The sequence below is a fragment of the Squalius cephalus genome, assembly GCF_949319135.1.
Source record: "Squalius cephalus genome assembly, chromosome: 15".
Classification (NCBI taxonomy): Eukaryota; Metazoa; Chordata; class Actinopteri; order Cypriniformes; family Leuciscidae; genus Squalius; species Squalius cephalus.
The window spans coordinates 18,186,906-18,197,091 of NC_137136.1; the positions used below are offsets into that span (position 1 = coordinate 18,186,906).

The following is a 10,186-nucleotide window of genomic DNA, read 5'->3' on the forward strand; positions in this document are numbered from 1 at the left end:
AGCTTGTGCAAAGTTAATGTTTTATATTAGCTGGAAAATGTGGCTTGTATTATTGTCTAAATATTCTAAAATGTGATACTTTTCATACTGTAGAAATAATTATTGTACTTTGATTATAGGTGAAGAGAAGTTTTATTCAACTGCAACATAAACACTTTCCACAACATTGTTAGCCACAAGTAAGACAAACACCTATATGTGTGTGATCAAAAATAACCAAACTGACTGATTTAAGTTTATCTTTTCTCTAGTGATCACAGATGTGTCCACCTCAGCTTACAGTCCTGTTGTCCAGACTGAAGGCAACATTGATGCGAGTGCAGAAGTGACAACTAATCTGACAGCAGTAGTGATGGTCTCAACAGTGTCTCTGTGTGTCCTCATATCACTGATTGTCTGTGTGATTCTTTATTTCAAAAAACGCAATGTCAACAGCCAAAGTAAGTCCACAACTGGGGTCTTGAAAAGTTTAACACTGTTTAACACGCCAATTGTTCTTTAACAACATGTCATACTAGCTTATTGGAAAGAAGAGATCCTAAACATACAGTACTGTGGTCCAATCCAATCAGAAACCTAGATCTGGGGCCTGTACCATGAAGCCGGATTAGGTGGCTAGCCAGCTATGTTTCAGTTTAGTTTCCGCCAACCCTGGGTTTTAGGTACTATGAAAGTAGCTCGGCTTTAAAGGAGAACTCCGGTCAATTTTAACATTGAGCTCATTTTTTTGTACATTTGGAGTGCTGTCAATACAGAGAACAACGACAAAAATCGGTGTTGCCTACACCGAGTTATTCTATTTTTAAAATTTGCACCCTGTTGACTTCAATGGGGCAAGTACTAAACCTGCTTTTAGCCTCTTAACATCCTTGATGTGTCATTACAAGTGCACAGAAAATGTGAGTGATTCCTTCTGAGTGAACACGAGTGAGTCTGACTGCAGTAGATGTGAAAGAAATGTATAAAAATGATGTTATTTAAGCCAGCGCAAATACCTTTGTTTACATCCTGTTTTTCGGTTGAAGTCCAAAGTAGTCGATTGCCGAGTTCACGCGCGTGATCATAGGTATTAAACCTATGCATGTGAACTCTGCAATCGACTACTTTGGACATAAACCGAAAAACAGGATGTAAACAAAGGTATTTGCGCTGGCTTAAATAACATCATTTTTATACATTTCTTTCACATCTACTGCAGTCAGACTCACTCGTGTTCACTCAGAAGGAATCACTCACATTTTCTGTGCACTTGTAATGACACATCAAGGATGTTAAGAGGCTAAAAGCAGGTTTAGTACTTGCCCCATTGAAGTCAACAGGGTGCAAATTTTAAAAATAGAATAACTCGGTGTAGGCAACACCGATTTTTGTCGTTGTTCTCTGTATTGACAGCACTCCAAATGTACAAAAAAATGAGCTCAATGTTAAAATTGACCGGAGTTCTCCTTTAATCGGTGTTCGTTGCCATGGTATCTTACGCTGCACGGCTAACCTGCTCCGGGGCAGGTTGTTCTGGATTCGAGATCTCAGACTGACGTTTGACCAATCAGCTGTGAGCAAAGAAACATATAGGTGACGTAACTAATTCCCAGTCTGTTGCAATGGCTTCACCTTTTCTTCCAAATCCGGTGGACATCTCAGCGCAAATTGTTTGACGAGCACTTCGTAGAGAAAGAGTTTTAGCCAGACAAAATCCCCTTGCCTTAGTTTCCTGATAGTTACTTGTATGAAAGAGACAGATTTTCCGCGGAAGGAATGTCTTATCTTTCTTGAGCCGCACATAAAGAATTTGACACGTCGAATTCATGCACTTACTGTACCGCAAATGGTATTGCGTTGCGTTTTTTTTGCAAGTGGTACTGTACATTTGCACGGTGGGTGACGCACAGAAGCTAGGGGAAAACACGGTTTGTCGAACCATTCGCAAGGTCGCTCTGCAGGAGTGAATAGTTTCATTAATAGTGTTCCCCGGACATTTATCGACCATGTCCATAAAAGAGGGCTTTTATAAAATTGCCGGTAAGATATATTGATAGGACGACATCACATGAACACCTTTTTTTTATTTTTTTCAAAAAGCAAATATCTAAAATGTACTATACAATACAGTACATGTTAAGAATAATTTTAAATCTTTTTTATTATTATTCTGTTAATCTTATGATAGGATTCCCTAGAGTTATTTGAGCAATAGACTGCACACATGTTCCACTGCTCTAGGGGAACATGAGGCAGATTATGTTAATAGGAAGTCCTTTCACAGCCTTAATGTTCAAGTAGGCATAGCCTACATGTGAGATGATTATTTTATGTGAGATGAATCTTTAAATTAATAGTAACATTAACATATATAACAATGATCTACTAAACATTTCATCTGCAGATGACTTGTGGTCATGAACATATAATCACAAGTTTGGATGCCAAATGGCCTGGCTCCAGTGCATGACCAGGAATTTTCCATGAGTCTGTGTTGTGTCAGCGCTTTGAGGAAAGCAAGTTAAATTTGGTACAGTACAAAACACTGTTAATTTGAACTGAGATAGAAAAACCTACACAATAACCCCCTATCATGACCCTCAGACAGGGCCACAGCACCGCTTCAGTGTGGCCCTCAGTAAAACCAGAGTGAAGATAGAGATGACCTTTGGCCTCCTAAAGGCACATTTCAACTGTGTTCAGCTCTTAAGAGTCACCAGAGCGGGCATCAGAGATAGTGGCTGCATGTGCCATTCTGCACAATATAGCCACCAGTAGAACAGAGCGAGAACCACCACAAAACCAGCTTCTCCCCGATGAAACTGACCCGATCACACTTGACCACCCAGCTGGTGCAGATGTAGATGCAATCACCATACAATATTACACTTAATAAAAGCACATTGAAACTGAAGATAGGTCTCAAACTGTTTTATTGGTTTTGTGGGATGGGAGGGAGAAAGAGAGCAAGAGAAAGTTGCATTAATAAATATTCATACTAAAGTGTTACTTGGTTAAATAAGTTCACATACTGAGGTCAGTTTTATCCATGTGTTTGATCTCTAATTTTATTTATTTTATTTGGAGCCTCCTCAGCTCACAGTCCAGCTCCTTTAGTGTGCAGTCTAGTTTGAGACTCCTTTAGTGTGCAGTATAGTTCAAGACTCCTTTTGTACAGGGCCCTGACTGAATCTGTTTCCACCTAAAACAAATTTCCACCACAAACATGATCATTACAAGTTTTCTAGAGGCTCATCTAATCACAAAAAGTTCCTTGCCTTCCTACAAACACAGGACTGACTGTAATTTATGTCAAGGTTTTTAAATCCTTGTTCACATTTCTTCTGAAGCCCATTGAGGTAGAGGCCTCAGTTTCTGGGGAAGGTTGTGAAAAAGACTCCCTGACTCACCGACTGCGGAAGAGAACTAGTGCAGTTGAGTAAAGTTGGCAGTAAATTCACAGATTCGATTGTTGTATAACCATCAGGACAGCAGTGATGGGTGAACTAAATTTGGCAACAATACAGTGAATTACAGTGAAGTTATTGAATATTTTTCATAAAAATCATACAAAAATCACAAATGTACAATTGTATATACAACTTAAAATATATTTTCCCCAAAATAAGTGTTGTAGTATAACCATCAGGACAGCAGTGATGTGTGAACTGAATTTAGCAACAATACAGTGAATTACAGTAAAGTTATTTAATCTGTTTCATAAAAATCATAAAAATGCTACATTTACAATTGTATAAAATATATATTTTACCAAAATAAGTGTTGTAGTATAACCTTCAGGACAGCAGTGATGTGTGAACTTAATTTGGCAACAATATAGTGAATTACAGTAAAGTTATTGAATATTTTTCATAAAAATCATAAAATTTATACATTTACAATTGTATAAAATTTAAAATATATATTTTCCCAAAATAAGTGTTGTAGTATAACCTTCAGGACAGCAGTGATGTGTGAACTTAATTTGGCAACAATATAGTGAATTACAGTAAAGTTATTGAATATTTTTCATAAAAATCATAAAATTTATACATTTACAATTGTATAAAATTTAAAATATATATGTTCCCAAAATAAGTGTTGTAGTATAACTTTCAGGACAGCAGTGATGTGTGAACTGAATTTGGCACCAATATAGTGAATTACAGTAAAGTTATTGAATATTTTTCATAAAAATCATAAAATTTATACATTTACAATTGTATAAAATTTAAAATATATATGTTCCCAAAATAAGTGTTGTAGTATAACCTTCAGGACAGCAGTGATGTGTGAACTAAATTCGGCAACAATACAGTGAATTACAGTGAAGTTATTGAATATTTTCATAAAAATCATTAAAAAAAGTCATAAATTTACAATTGTATATACAACTTAAAAAAAAATACTTTTTTTTTTCCAAAATAAGTGTTGTAGTATAACCATCAGGACAGCAGTGATGTGTGAACTGAATTTGGCAACAATACAGTGAATTGCAGTAAAGTTATTGAATATTTTTCATAAAAATCATAAAAATTATACATTTACAGTACAATTGTATATACAATTTAAAATATATATTTTACCAAAATAAGTGTTGTTGTATAACCTTCAGGACAGCAGTGATGTGTGAACTGAATTTGCCAACAATACAGTGAAGTTTTTTAATTTTTTTATTTTTTTTCATAAATAATAATCATAAAAAATATGCAAAACGATATTTATACAAGTTATTGACCCGGGAAGTTCTAATCTGTGAATTTACTGCCAACTTTACTCAACTGCACTAGTTCTCTTCCGCAATCGGTGAGTCAGGGAGTCTTGTGATTGGTTTTCAAGCCAGCCAATCAGAATTTAGCAGTCTCATCTCTGATTGGCTGGAATTATGGCATATTGCAACGCTGGGTTGTGTTGAGCAAGCGAGCCGTCTGGGCTTAGAGAGCGCTCACGGCTGGTATGAAAGGAGCAAGAAAGTGAAACTTTGCACACGCGAAAGAGAACGTCCGCGCACATCCAAATACTTATTTTAAATGCAAAATTGATTTTCGTTCGCTCGCAATATTTTCTTATCTGCGAGACGAACATTTCTCCGCAAAACTCAGTTCACGCGCGTGCGAAATGCCCTTTTGCACGCTCAAAATGTGATCTAGCGCGCAGAATTGTGACCGAAATCTCACCCCATACCAATAAAGCCTGATCGCATCGGTTTGGTTTTGTCGACTCAAAACTAATCCTGTAACCCCGAGTTTGTTCAACTACCATCATGGTACAGGCCCCTCCCCTGCTACACTGAACTTACATTTTTTTTTATTTTGCTGCTGTTTTCTTTCAAATGATTGAATTCAAGTGATGTTCTTATTGCAATTGTAAGATTTGCTGTTACTGTCAGAAAGGGAAGGCAACCAATGTAAATGTATTTAGGATTTTAATGTTCTTCTGAGTTGTTGAAATTAATTTTGGTGATGAGAGCCCTCATGTTGAAAATAAAGACTTTATTGTAACTTCTTTGCCAAATCATGATGATACAGTAGAAGTTGATCACATGGTAAAGTACTTACTTTTGTATCTTGTAGTTGAATTGGACTGCTGGTCTTCCGTATCTTATTCTGAAATTTCAGGAGGTAAGTGATATTTATGGTAAGTCCTGACAAAATATATACAACAAATGTACTTGATCAAGTGTTTTAACAAAAGTCTTTCTCTTGCAGGGTTTGATGCCCCATTCAATTCTTTGTTGAATTTAACACATGAATCATGACCTTGCAACTATTGCAACACATGATGACTGACATAATTTTGTAAACCACTTCACAATATATTCTATGTAGCTTCTTGCACTGCCATATTTTTGTATGTTTTTCAAACTTTTATTAACTCACTTCATAACATGGCCACACATATAAATGCAGTATGCACACATCTGCAAATATGCACATGATTCAAAGAATACATTTACTTCTTTTTTTTTTTTTTTTGGCCAAATGAATTTTTGAACTTTATCTTCCAACAGCTGGTGTAAACAAACAGAAGCTTCTGCATGCAAACCAGATGAGATGTGTGATGATTTAAATGAATTACTGTGTTTTAATGTGCTTTTTTTCTGGTGATATTTTTTTTAATAAGTCTTTGAGAAAGTCTTAATTTAGTATCTCAAATTATATTACGGGGTGAGAGTCAGTTATACACAAATGTTTTGGGTAATACTCTCAGTGTAATGTTTTATACTGTAATATGATTTCATATAACTGAATTTTCTAAATACTTTATCATTTATAAATGCTTTTTTTCATTATATGATGTTCTTTGAGGTCTACTTATAATGTTAGCAAGAATTTTTCATTAAAAACATCCTAATTTAGAACTAATAGGCTATTGTCTATTCAGTTTTTGAAACACTCTTTTGATCACATTTTGATAGGGGTGCCACTTTCAAGACTTGGAAGTAAACACCCACTGCTATGACTGGATAACGGTTTTGCATATTAAAATAATAGTATACATCCCCGCCATTACAAATGTGGAAATGTTTTGAAAACATCTGATGTTGAAAAATGGCAACCGGTGGAATTCAGCCATGTGGTACTTGGAGTTACCACAGAGGACAAAGGATAACTTGTGGTATTTTGTGTAAACTATTGAGTGAATGTACCATATTTTGTCGTACTGTCATATTCATCTTTAATAATTTTCAGTAAAGTGAAAGTAAAGTGAGTACATATTAAATTATCTGTAACAGATAAGGCAATAGTGACACTATTACTGTCTGATCCAATATAGTCAGCACAGCATCTTTTATCTTCAGTATCTCTGAAAAGCGTGCATTGAACTGTGTCTTGTTTAAAAATGAATCTTCAGTAAAATTAATTGAACAAACAAACAGTGTCTTACCAACGTGATCTGGAACTTCGTTAAAAAAAGTTCTTCCATTTTCTTTGTTAGTATAACAAGGAAGGCAATGCAAAACATATTTTAAATCTCAGAGGCATTTCTATTATTATTATTTTTATTTTTATTATCACTCCATTACTATCTACATATCATTTTAACAAATAAAACAATTTAAATACAACTTCAATTGTCAGTGAAATTTATAGCCATAGACTGCTGAATAGAATAATTTGCAGCATTTACACCCAATACACAAAACTGTTTTGTTTACCTTTATTATTTTTTCAGCCCCTACTTCTTTAATATGTTTTTATTGCAATAAACAATTTAACAGACTTCTACCTAAAATAATTGTGTTCAATCATTACTGAAGTTACTTGTAGTATTATTTCTACAGTTATATTAAATTCAACTTCATTGTCATTGAGCAAAGAATAAAGCCAATGAAATACATTTCATTTCTAACTATAATCAAAAAGAAATAGCTGTTGTTTCCAAATAAGTGCAAGAAATATGTCAGAATATACATGTGCATACATACATATAAACACACACACACACACACATAAACTGCTGTTTGGTGAGTCCATGTCTAGCCCTTAATCGCTGTTAAAAAAGGACAACACTTAAGATGTTTGGGGTCAGAATGACCCCAAACTTTTAAAGAGCGATTGCATAAGGAAATATACATTTTTTATATGGAAAACTATATATCATTTTTTTTATTTACTTCTTACTATACATTTATGCTGTGTTTTTGTGGAAATTTTGAAGTTTTTTAACTATTTACTGCACAATTACATAACTAGGCCATACATTGGCTCATGAAAAAAGATGTTTTAAAGAAAAAATCACTTAAATGATGATCTTAATTAAATCTAAATAGTTTTTGGACATTGCTCTATGTGTTAGGGATAGAATACTGACATCTGCTGGTTTGTGGAAAAACTTTAGAAATTATAATTAAAGAAAGAAATTGCAGTGAGTGACCACATATATCCAATAGAGGGCCATAGAGACTCCTTCATTTTCACTTCATTTTTCTTGATGCTTAAACTTCTCACAACATTATGATATATATTTTGTGAATATTTATTTAAACATTTTGAAATACATAAAAAATATGTAGTTTTGTCAGAGTTATAATTTGTTGTTGTTTTCTGATATATTTTGAATTATCTTGCTTTTGCAAATTATTATACATTTGCAGTAACATTACAATCCACCAAGACATGACTGTAATGTGTGTGTGGGTGTGTGTGTGTGGGTGTGGGTGTGGGGGGGGGGGGGCTATAAAAATTAGCATTTTTATAATTTCTATAAAAATGCTCTCTGTTGCAGTGACATACGTGTGTGTTTGTGTGTGTGTGTGTGTGTGTGTATGAGATAGAAAGTTCGTTCCACTTTGGGTTTATGCTCTAGGACCAGACCTTGATTTAAATGTAAATTTTTTTAGATTTATGCCAGTTTTGTTCATTTTATTTGCCAATTTCTGTAAAAATGCTCTCTGTTGCAGTCACATACATGTGTGTGTTTGTGTGTGTGTGTGTGTGTGTGTGTATGAGATAGAAAGTTCGTTCTACTTTTTATTTATGCTCTAGGACCAGACCTTGGTTTATTTGTAGAAATTTTCAGATTTATAATGGATTTACTTTTATTTTTTTGACAAACAAAATTAAAAAAAGTATTTAATTTTTTTCATTTTTCCATTCATTTTCAATGTGGGGTCATTTTGACCCCACTGTTTACACACCTTTAGAACAACCAAATCAAGCCCAGTTTTTTTGTGCATGTTTAGATAGATTATTTAGGAAAAGTCACAGAGTTTTATGCCCCTGAGATGAAGGAAACACTTTTAAAAAATGAAGGAAAAGTCCAATGGGGTCATTTTGACCCCAAACAGCGATTAAGGGCTAGGACAAGTTAATGCTCATGTTTATGCTTAAGTCTACGTTTATGGTTACTTTTCAAGTCGAGTCATGTTACAAGTTTAGTTTTCCACATCTAGATTTGTATCTGTTTTCACATCAATAAATTACATTAGGGTTCATCAAGCTGACCTTCAGTGGACTCTACTTACAGAAAGCTAGACAGTCTACTATGAACCCAGCAGTTTGTCTCCTGCGTTTACACCAGGGGAATCGTCCTCTGGAAAACTACGTGGAGGAGTTTTGTGGATTGTGTCATGTGGTTTTAATGAGGAGCCGGATTAGAGGAGCACCTGGCTTATCTAATGCCCATTCAAACCCCTCACTGGACTCTGGCCCAGTATATATTGACTTTGCACTCTAGTTGAGTGGTTCTTCATTTACTGTGGGAATTTTGGATGAGGGGCCCTGCAATCCCACAGTACCTGCCACACCAGAGACTCTTTACATCATGCCTGCCACACCAGAGCCTGCTCACGTCATGCCTGCCAAGCCAGAGCCTGTTCACGTCATGGCCATCATGCCTGAGCCTTCTTATGTCATGGCCGTCAGGGCTGCTCAGCCAACATTTTTTAATACCAATGAGCACCAAGCCTGAGACTTGTCACGCCATGGCTGCCAAGCCTGAGCCCCTTCACATCATGGCCGCCACACCAGAGCCCCTTCATGTCATGACCGCCACGCCTGAGCCTCCAGCCATCGTGGCCGCCAAGCCAGAGTCCCCTCACATCATGACCATACAAGTTTCCCCTGGAGATTTTTTTGGGGGGGACTATATGTACCAAGCTCCAGCGGATGCAGAGCTTGACCCTACACTGCTCCGAAGACCAGGCCTGCCATTGCTCCATGGTCCAGGTCTACCATGACTCCATGATGCAGGTCTGCCAGTGCTCCTCTGCCCAGGTCCGCCAGTGCTCCACCCTCCATGGTTTCACCCACTTCTCCACGGCCCAGGTCCGCCACTGCTCCTTGGCAGTCTGTCGCCGCTCCAGAGTCCAGGCCATTATCCAGGTCCTCTCCCTTTTTACAGGCCTGGACAGTTTTGCGTCATGTGTTTCTCTGTTCTGTTTTGTGATTGGTTCATTTTTTGATTATTCACAAGTGTTCCTTGTAAGTCATTAGTCTTTGTGTATAAATAACCCTCATGTTTCCATTGTTCCTGGTCTAGCTTTGTTCCCCGTAAACCGCTGTTTGGTGAGTCCATGTCTAGCTCAAGTTCATGTGAATGCTCATGTTTATGCTTAAGTTTATGTTCATGGTTTGTTTTCAAGTCGAGTCATGTTTTAGTTTAGTTTTCCATGTCTACGTTTGTATCAGTTTTCACATCAATAAACTGCACTTGTCTTGGGTTCATCTAGCTCGCCTTCAGTGGACTCTACTTACAGTTCCAA

General features: G+C 36.2%; 1 long non-coding RNA gene across 1 annotated transcript; it reads left to right on the forward strand.

The window, feature by feature from the left end:
* Positions 1 to 258: 258 nt before the first annotated feature.
* On the forward strand, positions 259 to 5,867 carry LOC307172404. Its single transcript, XR_013823706.1, has 3 exons — positions 259 to 440; positions 5,553 to 5,600; positions 5,688 to 5,867. It is a non-coding gene; the product is annotated as an uncharacterized lncRNA (long non-coding RNA).
* Positions 5,868 to 10,186: the final 4,319 nt, after the last annotated feature.